Here is a 16,386-nt window from a genome sequence, read left to right as displayed (position 1 = left end):
TATATTTTGATGCAGTACTGTCAGCTGACCAAATGTTTTCACAACCTGGAGCAAAAACATACACACGTTCTGCACTCAAAGCTTGGTGCTCAGATGTATTAAGTTTTGCTAAAAGTTTTCTGTACTCAGATTTAAAATTTCCCTTTTTGTGACAGCAGTAAAATTCATGTTAGATGCACTGTTGTTATTGGTATTTGAACTGAACTTGTGCATTTTGCCTGCATTAACTACTGTGAAGACTGTTGAGTTTTCATTACATTGTAAAAGTTTTAATTCTTTGAATAACCTTAAAGTCAAATTATCGAATATCTGTTGATCTTCAGCACACAAGTCCCAGGTAATTGAAAAAAAAAAAAAAAAAAAAAATGCAAACTTTGCTGGCAGACTTCCCAAAATTTTAGCCATTTTGTCAGCTTGTGCAACAGGTTCCCCAATATCAGCCAATGCTTGTGCCAAGGATTCAACTTGACTAATGCATTGGCGATTGTGTCTTTTGGCGACATTCTGTAATCAAAAAATGTCTGCTTTAAGGCCATTTTATTACCTGCAGATAGCTGTTCATGAATAGTCTTTGATATGGCCCACATTTCCACTGCATTTGTGCACGTCATAACAGATTGCAATTGGTCAAATTCCATCACAGTAGATACAATGAGCATCGCCTTAGCGTTTAAGATGTTGCGAGTGGTGTGACTCTCATCAGCTTCATTTGGCCTCAGTTTCCCCTTGATGATATCAAGCATTTTTTCAGTGTGAAAAATAATTTGCAACTGATATTTCCACAGTTGGAAATTTTTACTGTCAGATTTCTGGATCCTGTATATTCACAATTTATTCATCTTCATGTAGGCTGAATGTAAGTCAAACTTATAACAGAACATGGCTGTACACAGAATGAACATAAATATCTGGTGCACTCACACCACGAAAACTAAAAATGAAGCCAATAAAGAAAACTCAATACAACAAACCCACTGCTGTCAACAGTATAAGAGACTGAGATCAAGTTAAGTTGCATTCAGTACACATGTATAAAGTGAATAAACACGTTAGTGAAATATAGTATTGCAATATGTTGTTTTTGTCTTCTAAATTGACAAAAAGCTTACAACTGCTCTATATAAACAGCACTTTACAAAATGTTGAATATTCTTTATAACATTGCTACGGTAAGTACTTAGATTTATTACACAAAGAACTCCAACTATTATCACCATTTAATCAGTGGAAAATCCAGGATGGAATAATAACAATGTTATGAAAAGTATAGATTGCTACATACCATATAGTAGAGATGTTGAATCACAACAGGCATGATGAAAAGACTGCTATGTATTTAAGCTTTTGGCAAAGACTTCCTTACAAAGTAGAGAACAAGCACAGACTGACATAAGCATAACTCACACACACAACACCGCTGTCTCCGGTGCCAGTAGCTGTGTGTGTTCTCTGTTTTGGAAGAAGGCCTTATGGCTGAAAGCTTAAACGTATACCAGCCTTTTCATTGTAGCTGTCTGTGAGTCAACATCTCTATGTAGTGAGTAGCAGTCTGTCCTTTCATAATATAATGATGATCAGTATTTGACACATAATAACTGTAAATACATCTACACTGACACCTACAACTGCAGATGCACTAAGGCTAAACTAATTAATTATCATATCTACAGCAGCTTTTTTAACCATTAAAATATGAACATTTATTGGGCTTTCACAAAACACTAAGAAATTTTGGTCATTTGTAGAAGTTTTCAGCTGCACCAAAATGCCTATACATTCATGGATGATTCAGGAAGTGAAAGTGAGAGCAGCACAACAAAAGCAGATGCTTTTGCTTCCAGATTTCCCTCTACAAAGGACACTCACTTCATAGTAAAACCATTTGTTGACATCTGTAATTGTTTGCTAATAGAAACTGATTTTTCACTAAAATCAAATATGGGTAAATTGAACCCCTATTTCAAAAAGGCATAAAACAGATGTATCAAACTATGGACCAGTATCACTGCTATGTGTTTTTTGAACAGAATGGCACAAATGTAGTATAAAATATTAGTAAAATTTATAGAAAAAAATAGCTTCTCAGTGACCCAACACAGATTCTGTAAATCCAAACCTAATGAGACTGCCATTATTGGTGTCCTTAACTGAGGCTTTAAGAGCAATAGACAACAAAGAGCACATTTCAGCAACATTTCTAAATTAAATGGCATTTGAAATCATAAGCCACAAAATCTTGTAGATGAATCTGGAGTGTGTAGGTATTTGAGGACCAGCATATCAGTGGATAAAATAATAGCTTCAAAAACGACAGCAAATAGATAAGATTGCACTTCAAGAAGTCCTATTGCTTGGAGAAGTAGAGTTTAAGTATGATTTACCACAAGACTCAGTTATAGGAATAATCCTGTTTTAGTTTCTTATACATTATCTAGAGCCAACTTCATATTAAATTACTTGTCATACCACAAAATACATTTGAACAAATGTAAGGCATGAAAAAAATGTAAAAAGATCCATTGGCAAATTCAGATTTGAAGCTTTGCAGGCAAACTATGTTACAGGTGGTATCAAAGTTGAGTAAGATTTCTCTTTTTAAAGTTGATTTCCTGTATTTTCACTTTGAGGAATATTGCTGAGATTTAGTGTACTTCAGGATGCCTTACCATGAACAGCTCTGGACAGTGATGAATGCTCTCCTTCTGGCTATGCTGTAGCCGAGCTTCAATTGTGATGTAATTTTATTATCAACTTCAGCAACACTCCATAAGGCTTAGCAACATGGAAGGTGTTTGCCCTTCTCTCTTATCACACATAATTAAATTTCATCTCTTCCATGTTTCTCATTTCCTAAAAATTTTTCCTATGAAAGTGATGCTGTGCAGAAAAACATCATCAGATGAACCAGTAACCATGCCAATTAGAATAGCAGATAATCTATCCCTTCCTCCAGCTGAAGAGATAGAGGAAAATTAGCCCTGACTGAAAAAAGATATCATAGTTCTACATACTTACTGTACTTCCTTACATAATGAAGAAAGTTCTAGTTGACCATTCACATGCAGTAGTAGGCCCCAAAAGTATTGTGCAAAAAGGAAAGTCTTTTATCATTGAAGCCCTCTCCAATTTCTGCTTTTCTTTTGTTCTTGTGCCATTTTTTAAACATTTATCTCGTGTGTGATCTGATGATTGTCTGTCACAAATTGTTATTGAAAAGGAGAAATTTATTTGGTTCACAATATAGTGTAAATGTAATAATTTTTGTTTGCTTGTCTGTGTCTATTAGCATTCAGTTATTATCTTTGCTGAGTGTTAAATTGTGGCTATCTGAGGTCTGGTAGTTCCAGTCTATAAACTGAGAGCAAAGGGAGAGCAGCGCAAAAGCCTAAACAATAGGGAATAGTTGACTGAAACAGAAGATGAAAGGTTGTCATTGAAGAAGGAGATGGCCAGTAGTATAAGAAATCATTCCCACATAGTAGATAAGAGTGGAGACAGAGTAAGAAATGTCTCTCCTCTAGCATGGTACACTCTGGAAATGGCTGCTGAGATACTGGGTGTAACCTATGCATCAGACCCCAGCCAGCTACAAGTACTTTAGATCAGTGGATCACACTATGGTGCTAAAACTCATCTTACTAGACAGACAATTTCCAAAATTCCATCCTTGGTCATACAGACACCAACATCCGCACTAAAACACTGTACTTGTCTCTCCAAGGACAACCACTTGAGAGGTGAATCTACTTTGCAACACATGACTCAGAAAATGTAGATGGAAAGATGTGGGATTGGGTTAGGTAAAGGGAGACATTCACTCACAGCAGAACGAAAATCGGAAAGTGTTGATATCAAATAAAGAGCAGCCAGACCTGTTGTGTTGCATGAACCAATTAGATCACTTAAAAAGGGACAAATATAAAAGCAGAACAAAAGGGCCAGCTGAATTCCTTAAGAGAGATATACATGGTACACAACACAGGCATGGAACAACCGAGAGTTAGTATAAGTTTCTTGTCTGCTGTGCATTTAATAACTGAACATTTGCCATGGGAAAACAAAAGTAATACCAAGAAAAGACAGCTTATTCAACCTCACACTTATTGCTTTGCATAAATACTACTGACAAATCAATGGAGTGAAATTTCCCTGCCATTATAAAGAGAAAAGAAACAGAGAGAAACTCACTGTTTATGGCCATATTGAGTCTCATTTACAATAATTTATGCATAGATAAATGGTTAGCCACATACTGTACTCTGTTAATGCCCTATAATGTAATTATTATACCAACCTAATATAAACACATTGATCCATAATAATTTACATGTGGTGAATAAATCATTAATGCATTGACTAATTACATTGTCCTTCAAAGTGGATAATCATATCAAAATGAACACATTGTGCACAGTAAGTACAACTTGGAAATAATGCAGTTCATAGTCCAATATTATTGTCACAGTTTGCAGAATGCATTGTTGAAGATTAAAACAGTTCTTGAGATTAACTGCAAGTTCACACTAAATAATTAAAAACAGTCACTGAATAAACTCTCTGACATGGAATTTAGATATAATTTAGCACATTGTAGAAATAGCATTTTGTTCTCACTTGTCTGCAGTACATTCCCCTTATCTGTGGACACAGATACTGCATATTTCATAACCTTCTGCAGACTGATGAAAATCGGTTCCAACAGCCACTCTTTTATAAGCTTACAATAATTAGAAGTACAATTATCTACTGTTGTTTGCCGGAGTTTAACAAGTTACAATAAAAAGTTTGCATTCCCGATTAACAGCATGATGTAGAGAAATTATTATGAATGAGGACTTTTAGATACAACAATACTTGCTATTGAATTATACTATCTAGTTTCCCAAGGTATGGGATTCTATTTCAGTTCAACATTTTAGCTAAGAATGCTAATTACACCGAAACTAAATGAAGGCAGAAGTTGCTAATATGTCTTCATTATTAGCTGTCTGGATATTTCACTCACTTATGTACTGGTATATTTTTCTCTTCTTTATCTTAAAGTTAGTAATTGGGTGTATATTTACATATGAACAATGATAACAAAGTTCCAAAATTACTGGGGACTGTCATTAGCACAGTTTGTAATTATGATGAACTAGTCAGCTCATTAACTACTGATCATCAAAGGAATATAATAAATACTAAAGCTAAATTAGAATAATTCTATGCCAATATCTGGCACTTTTAGATACTGTACACGTTCATACAAATAATGCTATTGAAGACATATGTAAAAAGAGAAAAAATCTGGGGGGAAGAAAAACATAACAGTTGGTTGGAACCCACTTGTTTTGTTGTTTAATTTTAGGATAGCAATTTCAAGTTTTCTGTTGGTATGTTGTATTGGAAGATATGTGTACTGAAAATTCTGGTACTTGAGAAATGTTTTGTGTCAACTGAGCCAACGTAGTTGTTAGTCACCAGCATTTTATACAAAGAGTTAAATGGGTTGTAGAACTTTTTAATATAATCCATTATGGAGTCGAAGTAGCAGTTGTCGTTATACTGGTTATCACTGTTAGCATTCAACCGTGATTCTTATACATATATTTTAACAACGTGATGAGAGCATTGTCTCTTGAAACGCATTGTTAAAATACATGTATAAGAATTGCGGTTGAATGCTAACAGTGATAACCGGGTTGTAGAACATTGCTGTAATGACTCCCATTTCTCTCTGTTACTATAACACTTAAGCGATGATAGCTGACTGCTGGCTGTGAGTTTCTCAGGGCCTTGGGAAAACGAACTGAGACTCAGCTGAGAGTGGACTGCCCAGGTGTAAGTGATGCCAGGGAAGCCACTCACACCACTACTACCTCCCCCCCCCCCCCCCCGCCACCCCAACACCACCACCACCCTTTGCTCCTAGAGGATAATGTCCATGACAGACTTCCTGCCCACAGTCCACCCACCTATTAGTGGTAGTGTTGGGCAATGTGCTGGAAAAGGAAAGGAAAGCATACTGTGAAGGACCAGTATTATAGTGTAGTGTGCAGTTCTTGGTGACAGCCATGTGGCATAGGATCTAACATCAGGAAAGTGAAAGGAGAGGAGGTCCACACTCAGTGAAGGAAATGCTACTGAATGAAGCAATATTTAATTATTTTTTAAGGTTTCTTTGGGATGAGACAGTTGTCCCAGTGACAGAATAGTATTACAAAACTGCACTTCTGATTGAAAAATAAATTCGTTCATATAATTATATTAGGTTAGGAGGATAAATCATGTAGTAAAATCCATGGATAAATCCACAAAGTAGGTAGTCAGATTTTAAGATCTAATTACGTTTGTTGATGAGAATGATTTTATTTCATACTGATGTAGTCTGAAGAGAGTATTTCTGTCAACATTTTCAGTGCTGATACGTATTTTCAGATGTGTCTGCAATTTTTCTTTACTGTGTTTTCTATTATTGTTACTCACATTGATGAAGAATTCTGTATCATTAATGATGATTGTCTATTCATGCAGAACCGTTCAAGGGGGTCACTTAGGGGTTTCCTCTAACCTGCCACATGGCCTACAAAAGAGACGCCTGCAGCCTGTCCAGCTTCCTGAGGAACAGAGCGTGTATCAATAACAGATAATTTACAATTCTGCTCACAGGTTCATAGTGTCCATAAAATTATGAATTGACTGGCTTAGGTCACAGGTTGATATTGTTATTATTATTTCAAAAGATTTTGGAATTAATTGTTAAATAAATGGTATCAAATGATTTTCCCCTGGCAATTAGAGAACACTGTAGGCTTGCCTAACCAGAGGACTGTCATCTTGTGCAGGTGGAGTAGTTTTCCAAACCTTCAGTTAATTGAAACTTCCTGGCAGATTAAAACTGTGTGCTGGGCCGAGACTCAAACTAAGGACCTTTGCCTTTCGCAGGCAAGTACTCTACCAACTGAGCTACGCTAGCACAACTCATGCCCCATCCTCACAGCTTTACTTCTGCCAGTAGCTCGTCTCCTACCTTCCAAACTTTACAGCAGCTCTCCTGCGAATCTTGCAGAACTAGCAATCCTGAAAGAAAGGATATTGCGGAGACATGGCTTAGCCACAGCCTGGGGGATGTTTCCAGAATGAGATTTTCAGTTTGGAAGGTAGGAGATGAGGTACTGACAGAAGTAAGGCTGTGAGGATGAGGCGTGAGTCATGCTATGGTAGCTCAGTTGGTAGAGCACTTGCCCACGAAAGGCAAAGGTCCCAAGTTCGAGTCTCAGCCCAACACACAGTTTTAATCTGCCAGGAAGTTTCATATCAGTGCACACTCCACTGCAGAGTGAAAATCTCATTCTGGCCTTCAGTTTATTGTTCATAATATTTTGAAAGATGGAAAAAAGTCCATAAAGGCTAGTCAAACCATTGGTTTGAAATTCATGACATGGTTACTTCACACCAGAGACACTAAACTATCCCACCCTTCTCAGAATTATTGGCACTCCACTACCACCAACCTATGAGCTATGAGGTGCTAGCCATCTCAGTCATTTTAACATAACTCTCAGAACATTCTCTCTCTAAACAAGAGCTGAAGGAGTTATTCAGATAATTGTTTATGTTTATGTTACAGTTACTTGTTTCATTCGTCCTGACATGCAGCAAGATACTTTCATGCCAGGTTTGATTTAATTATGGGTGGGGTAACCATTTTTCTATTGAAACAGGCTACCTTGCATTTCAACATGCTTTTGGGACAATATATTTAAATTTTCACCAGATATGTCTGTCTTTTGATATTTAGAATTCCCCTGCTGCCTGCTATAAATGTTTGTTTTAGTTATTAGAAACCCTTGCCAGACAAAATGGAGTTCTCTGGCAGCCATGGTCCAGACAACAGCAAACTGGAAGAGTGACCAAATGTTCAGGTAATTGGGAATCAGGGGGAAGCTAGCATCAATAATTCAACAGTCTTATCACCTCATCCATTTAGCAAAAAGCAACAGTATGGTATGTACAGATGATGCATCATTAATATTTAATTGCCATACGTTATGGCCTGAGATGGAAGATCGGGAGTTGTGTATCAAATTTTTACAAAATTCAAGAGTAAGTGGAGACTACATCCAGTTCCATGTATGTGGTGTTAGCATGAGTTTGAAGATTTTTTTTCTGAGAAGTAATCTGATGGATACATGTAGAGGATATGTCATGATAATTTGTGTTAGTCAATCAGACATGATACTTGATTTGAAAAATTGTGATTCAGTCTCTCTCTTATAGTGATGGCAACAAATCATTTTCGTTATGAGTCCCCTGTAAGATATGCCACGGGGGAAAACAGTGTTTGTGAGAAAGGGGTAATGGACTGTGTGTTGCTATTGACTTTTGGCTTTTGGTGATGTTTACTGTTTTTGGCTGTCTGTATTGTATCTGAATTTCAAGTTGAGTTATATTGCCCAACTAATGTTTTTAACACTTTGAGCTCCACACTCGCAATATTACGCTGTCTTCAATGTTGGAAAGAGTGCTACACTTATAATACTATGGACACAATGCCATATTGACAACTGCCAGGCCAGTAATAATATGGATGTGGCCATCTTCACTAAGAATTTTTGTCTATAATAATGCAGGCATGTCAGTGATTTCCAACATTGAAGAGAACAATCCTATTTTGAGCTGAACCACAAATGGACAGAGAAAATACACTCTTGCACACACATACACATCCATGCATACACACACCTATGCCCCTACATGGTGGCAGCTGGGCAAACGATAATAAATGTGCATCCAGCTGGCACCATGGAGGTGTATAACTACACGTATATGTATATGTAAGTGTGTGTGTGTGTGTGTGTGTGTGTGTGTGTGTGTGTGTGTGTATTTGTGATCTGGCTCAAAAAAGGATTACTCCAAAAGGATGCATGTGTGTGCTTGTTGGTTGACACCCCAATGTTTCTGCTTTTGGTGAGTGATGCCCATTAACACAAAAGCATTTACTATCTATTAGATCTTTCCTACGAAATTACACGGAATAAAAATAGACATAATTATTAATGTCATGATAACACTCATAAAAATCTTGAGATATCTACAAAATGTACATAAATGTTGTCATTGTGGTCTTCAGTCCTGAGACTGGTTTGATACAGCTCTCCACACAACCCTATCCTGTGCAAGCTTCTTCATCTCCCAGTACCTACTGCAACCTACATCCTTCTGAATCTGTTTAGTGTATTCATCTCTTGGTCTCCCTCTATGATTTTTACCCTCCAATGCTAAATTTGTCATCCCTTGATACCTCAAAACATGTCCTATCAACCGGTCCCATCTTCTTGTCAAGTTGTGCCACAAATTCCTCTTCTCCGCAATTCTATTCAATACCTCCTCATTAGTTATGTGATCTACCCATCTAATCTTCAGCATTCGTCTGTAGCACCACATTTTGAAAGCTCTTTTGTTGATGTTCATCTTATATCCTCCTTTCAAGACACTGTCCATTCTGTTCAACTGCTCTTCCAAGTCCTTTGCTGTCTCTGACAGAATTATAATGTCATCAGCGAACCTCAAAATTTTTATTTCTTCTCCATGGATTTTAATACCTACTCCAAATTTTTCTTTTGTTTCCTTTACTGCTTGCTCAATATACAGATTGAATAACATCAGGGAGAGGCTACAACGCTGTCTCACTCCCTTCCCAACCACTGCTTCCCTTTCGTGCCCCTCAACTCTTATAACTGCCATTTGGTTACTATACAAATTGTAAATAGCCTTTTGCTCCCTATATTTTACCCCTGCCACCTTCAAAATTTGAAAGAGAGTATTCCAATCAACATTGTCAAAAGCTTTCTCTAATTCTACAAATGCTAGAAACGTAGGTTTTCTTTTCCTTAATCTATCTTCTAAGATAAGTCGTAAGGACAGTATTGCCTCATGTGTTCCAACATTTCTATGGAATCCAAACTGATCTTCTCTGAGGCTGGCTTCTATCAGTTTTTCCATTTGTTTGTATAGAATTTGCGTTAGTATTTTGCAGCTGTGACTTATTAAACTGATAGTTTGGTAATTTTCACATCTGTCAACATCTGCTTTCTTTGGGACTGGAATTATTATATTCTTCTTGAAGTCTGAGGGTATTTCGCCTGTCTCATACATCTTGCTCACCAGATGGTAGAGTTTTGTCAGGACTGGTTCTCCCAAGGCTGTCATTAATTCTAATGGAATGTTGTCTACTCCCGGGGCCTTGTTTCGACTCAGGTCTTTCAGTGCTCTGTCAAACTCTTCACGCAGTATCATATCTCCCATTTCATCTTCATCTACATCCTCTTCCATTTCCATAATATTATCCTCAAGTACATCGCCCTTGTATAGAGCCTCTATATACTCCTTCCACCTTTCTGCTTTCCCTTCTTTGCTTAGAACTGGGTTTCCATCTGAGCTCTTGATGTTCATGCAAGTGGTTCTCTTATCTCCAAAGGCCTCTTTAACTTTTCTGTAGGCAGTATCTATCTTACCCCTAGTGAGATAAGCCTCTACATCCTTACATTTGTCCTCTAGCCATCCCTGCTTAGCGATTTTGCACTTCCTGTCGATCTCATTTTTGAGACGTTTGTATTCTCTTTTGCCTGCTTCATTTACTGCATTTTTATATTTTCTCCTTTCATCAATTAAATTCAATATTTCTATTGTTACCCAAGGGTTTCTACCAGCCCTCGTCTTTTTACCTATTTGATCCTCTGCTGCCTTCACTATTTCATCCCTCAAAGCTACCCATTCTTCTTCTACTGTATTTCTTTCTCCCATTTCTGTCAATTGTTCCCTTATGCTCTCCCTGAAACTCTGTACAACCTCTGGTTCTTTCAGGTTATCCAGGTCCCATCTCCTTAAATTCCCACCTTTTTGCAGTTTCTTCAGTTGTAATCTACAGTTCATAACCAATAAATTGTGGTCAGAGTCCACATCTGCCCCTGGAAATGTCTTACAATTTAAAACATGGTTCCTAAATCTCTGTCTTACCATTATATAATCTATCTGATAGCTTTTAGTATCTCCAGGGTTCTTCCATGTATACAACCTTCTTTCATGATTCTTGAACCAAGCGTTAGCTATGATTAAGTTATGGTCTGCGCAAAATTCTACCAAGCGGCTTCCTCTTTCATTTCTTAGCCCCAATCCATATTCACCTACTATGTTTCCTTCTCTCCCTTTTCCTACTATCGAATTCCAATCACCCATGACTATTAAATTTTCATCTCCCTTCACTACCTGAATAATTTCTTTTATCTCATCATACATTTCATCAATTTCTTCGTCATCTGCAGAGCTAGTTGGCATATAAACTTGTACTACTGTAGTAGGCATGGGCTTCGTGTCTATCTTGGCCACAATAATGCATTCACTATGCTGTTTGTAGTAGCTTACCCATACCCCTATTTTCTTATTCATTATTAAACCTACTCCAGCATTACCCCTATTTGATTTTATATTTAAAACCCTGTATTCACCTGACCAAAAGTCTTGTTCCTCCTGCCACCGAACTTCACTAATTCCCACTATATCTAACTTTAACTTATCCATTTCCCTTTTTAAATTTTCTAACCTACCTGCCCGATTAAGGGATCTGACATTCCATGCTCCGATCCGTAGAATGCCAGTTTTCTTTCTCCTGATAACGACGTCCTCTTGAGTAGTTACTGCCCGGACATCCAAATGGGGGACTATTTTACCTCCGGAATATTTTACCCAAGAGGACACCATCATCATTTAATCATACAGTAAAGCTGCATGTCCTCGGGAAAAATTATGGCTGTAGTTTCTCCTTGCTTTCAGCCGTTCGCAGTACCAGAACAGCAAGGCCATTTTGGTTAGTGTTACAAGACCAGATCAGTCAATCATCCAGACTGTTGCCCCTGCAACTACTGAAAAGGCTGCTGCCCCTCTTCAGGAACCACACATTTGTCTGGCCTCTCAACAGATACCCCTCTGTTGTGGTTGCACCTACAGTACGGCTATCTGTATCGTTGAGGCATGCATACCTCCCCACCAACAGCAAGGTCCATGGGTCATGGGGGGGATGTACATAAAATGGAACCAATATTATTTATCAGTATTTGGGAAGGGACTGAGACAGGGTTGTAGTCTCTCCCCGATGTTATTCAATCTGTATATTGAACAAGCAGTGAAGGAAACAAAAGAAAAATTCGGAGTAGGTATTAAAATCCATGGAGAAGAAATAAAAACTTTGAGGTTCGCCGATGACATTGTAATTCTGTCAGAGACAGCAAAAGACTTGGAAGAGCAGTTGAATGGAATGGATAGTGTCTTGAAAGGAGGATATAAGATGAACATCAACAAAAGCAAAATGAGGATAATGGAATGTAGTCGAATTAAGTCGAGTGATGCTGAGGGAATTAGATTAGGAAATGAGACACTTAAAGTAGTAAAGGAGTTTTCTTATCTGGGGAGCAAAATAACTGATGATGGTCGAAGTAGAGAGGATATAAAATGTAGACTGGCAATGGCAAGGAATGTTAACATCGAGTATAGATTTAAGTGTCAGGAAGTCGTTTCTGAAAGTATTTGTATGGAGTGTAACCATGTATGGAAGTGAAACATGGACGATAAATAGTTTGGACAAGAAGAGAATAGAAGCTTTTGAAATGTGATGCTACAGAAGAATGCTGAAGATTAGATGGGTGGATCACAAAACTAATGAGGAAGTATTGAATAGGATTGAGGAGAAGAGAAGTTTGTGGCACAACTTGACCAGAAGAAGGGATCGGTTGGTAGGACATGTTCTGAGGCATCAAGGGATCACCAATTTAGTATTGGAGGGCAGCGTGGAGGGTAAAAATCGTAGAGGGAAACCAAGAGATGAATACACTAAGCAGATTCAGAAGGATGTAGGTTGCAGTAGGTACTGGGAGATGACGAAGCTTGCACAGGATAGAGTAGCATGGAGAGCTGCATCAAACCAGTCTCAGGACTGCAGACCAACATTATTTATCAGATGGTAAGAATTCAAAAATGGTTCAAATGGCTCTGAGCGCTATGGGACTTAACATCTGTGGTCATCAGTCCCCTAGAACTTAGAACTGCTTAAACCTAACTAACCTAAGGACATCTCACACATCCATGCCCGAGGCAGGATTCGAACCTGCGACCGTAGCGGTCACGCGGTTCCAGACTGAAGTGCCTAGAACACCACGGCCACACTGGCCAGCTGGTAAGAATTTAAAAAAGTGTTAAAATCAAGAAATTTTACTTGCATACTTTAAATAAAACAAATACTGATAATAAAAGTGCTTAAATATCATATCAAAGTTATTTTTAATGGTAAATGGTATGTCACTGTGACTGTGGCACCACCTCGCAGCAGGTATTTTTTATGCAGCTAATGTGAATGTGCAACTACTACAGTGTCCTAGTCAGCATGTGTTCATCAGGGACAAAGATATCATCAGGTCTGCCCCACAGAAATATGACTGAACCACTCTTTTTCTCTAGATACGTATATCTTCTGACAGACAGTGTGAGTTGCTATCTGTGATAGTTTGCTGATGATGCTAGAGTGTATAGGAAAGTGTGAGCTTTGAATGACTGTAGGAGAGTCATGATGACTTGATGAACAGAATAAACAATCCTGTAACATTCAAAAACAGTGTTAGTGGCATACTGCTTGACACAGTCATGTCATTTTAATATCTAGGTGTAATGCTGCAAAGCAGTATACAATGTAATGAGCACTTAAAGTTGGTAGTAGATAAGACAAATGGTTGATTTGAGTTCATTGTGAGAATTCTAGAAGTTCATATATAGAGGAGACCATGTACAGAACACTAATGTGACCCATTCTTGAGTATTGCTAGATTATTTGGGATCCACTCCAAGTTGGACTAAAGAAAAACATCAACACAATTCACAGGTGTGCTGCTAAATTTATTACCTGTGGGTTCAATCAATGTTCTGCTGTAGATAATACATGAATACAGATGTGTGTTCCAGTCAGATTTTGTTGGCTTGTCTCAACTCTGAGTGACTACACCTAAAAATGAAATTTTCTTCAGACTGTTATGGTGCAAATCTGATGGGGTTCATTACAGTTGCTGTTCAACAAATACTAATCTTTGATAAATGAATACAAAGCATTTCTTCTGTGATGAGCATCATGCATATCCTCTCTCAAGCTACAATGGCTTCTCCTCTTCCATTACTTGACACTACAGGGAACAAGATATGTAAATATCTTAAATTCTGACATAAGAATGGTATTAATGACATTTCAGTATCTTCTGCTGTCTTGCAAGTACATCATGCCACATTATTACAGTGTGTGCTTTAACTCAGTGGTTCACTGTGCTCCTTCAAACTAGGACGCTGACTCAAGAAGAAAACACAAAGCCCATGTAAGTGGTGCAACTTAGGTAATAATGTGACCAAAGTCCCTCCTTGAAGGCACAAGAAATCTATATGTACATGCAACACACGAGAAATAGATAACAAATATCTCCAAACACCTTCCTATTTTTAAACACTAAATTACATTAGTTAACAAATTTAAACATTTTGTCTGCATCTGGTTTGTAAATGAGTGGATTTACCTAATTTTGGGGTGCTGAATACATTGATAAATTCAGTTTTTTTCTATGACACCACATTTCCTAGATACACAGCAGAATAAAAAATTGTGATAATGAAAATTGACACAATGAAGTCGAACAAAAATACATATTCATAACATTTGAAATCAATACTATTTTTATGTATATATGGGCATGATGCCAATAAAAGGTTCAAATTAGTTCAGAACATATTTTCACCTTTAATCATCTTTGGTTTTTGAAAAATGCAATGACGGAGCTCTTCTTTTGTTTGCCATTTCATCACTCTCTCTAACAAGACCACAGTAGTAGTCACCCATCGCTGAAAGGTTCCAATGGCCTTATTAATGGTGTTCCATGGTAAGAATGTCTTGGTGAAAGCGTTCACCATGCTCATTGCTTTCTCCAGGAAGAAATCTAGGTGAGAATGTAAAAAATGAATTTTAAGTGACATTCTACACCCCCATGTCGTTATAGTTGTTCAACAGATCATTCACAATGGTAACATAGTTTTTGTCTTTTCTGTTACCCAAAAAGCCCTACACAATTGCTTTAAAAGGAGACCAAGCAAATAATTGGATATCTGTGAGTTAGGTATCAAAGGTTGGATCTTTCCGAAATTTTCTTATTTGTGGTCCGACAAATATACCCTCTTTCAGCGTTGCCTCACTTAATTTGGGAAACTTTTCCTTTAAGTGATTGAAGGCCTCACCTTCTTTATCCAGAGCTTTACAAAGTTCTTGATAAGGCCCAACTTGATTTGAAGGGGAGGCAAAATGATTTTAGTGGGCTCAACCAATGGGGTATTGTTCACATTTATGTTTAAACGAACATATGACTTCCTTATAGGCCATTCCTTGACTGTATAGTGGTTCTTGGTGTCACAGATGTCCCAAAGGCACAAAAAGCAGCAGTATTTCATGAATCCAGCCTGTAAGGAGTGCAACAACTTTTAAATCACAGTAAAGCTGCCATTCATGATCCTGATATTTGATTGCCTCTAGCAGCAATGTCAGCAAAGTCATGATTTCATAAGTTTTTTTCATGTCAACTGTGTAAGCCAAAGGTACCAATGGAAATTCATTGCCATTATGCAGTAGTACTGGTATCAAGCTGGTTTTACTGGAGTCACTGAATAGTTGTCAATCCTGTGGATTATATTGCACACCTAACTGCATCATCAGACCATTGACATCTCTGCATACACACATTGAATTCGGCATATCAAAATATTGAGTGAAGGAAGCACCTCTTGATATGAAACAGGAAATTTTTGTCCCTGGAGCTAGAAGGTTCCGATGTTGCAGTCTCCACCCCCAGTGTTCAGCTTGCTGTTTCAAAAGTTTTAGATCACAAAAAAATCTTTGAATTCCTTTTGATTGAAGAACTGATGTGAAATGTCATGATATTGAGGACAGTTCTCTTCTATAGGTTCAGTACTTTCTGATTCACTTGACATGGTGTCTGGGTCCGTGGCTTTCAAGTTACAGACAGGAACAGGCAACCCCTCGTCATGGGGTAAGAGGCAAATGCACTGAAGATACATTTGAATACTGTACTTTATGTCTAATTTTGCTTGAATGCAAATTTTTATCTTGATCACCAATAGGACAATCAGAATACAATTTATATGCCTTCTAAATCAGTGATTTGTTTTCTTTGGAGTTAATTTCCCACACACATAACAAAAGTTGTTGGGGTGGTTTAGACAGCAATGAGATTTACTAGTTGCCATTTTTCTTAGTTAAGTTTTAAACACAAAAAGTTTGAAATATCTTTCACAGGAAACACTCACTGAGGA

The sequence above is a fragment of the Schistocerca cancellata genome, chromosome 1 (genome assembly GCF_023864275.1).
Source record: "Schistocerca cancellata isolate TAMUIC-IGC-003103 chromosome 1, iqSchCanc2.1, whole genome shotgun sequence".
Taxonomy (NCBI): domain Eukaryota; kingdom Metazoa; phylum Arthropoda; class Insecta; order Orthoptera; family Acrididae; genus Schistocerca; species Schistocerca cancellata.
Note: the sequence above shows the minus strand (reverse complement) of the source record.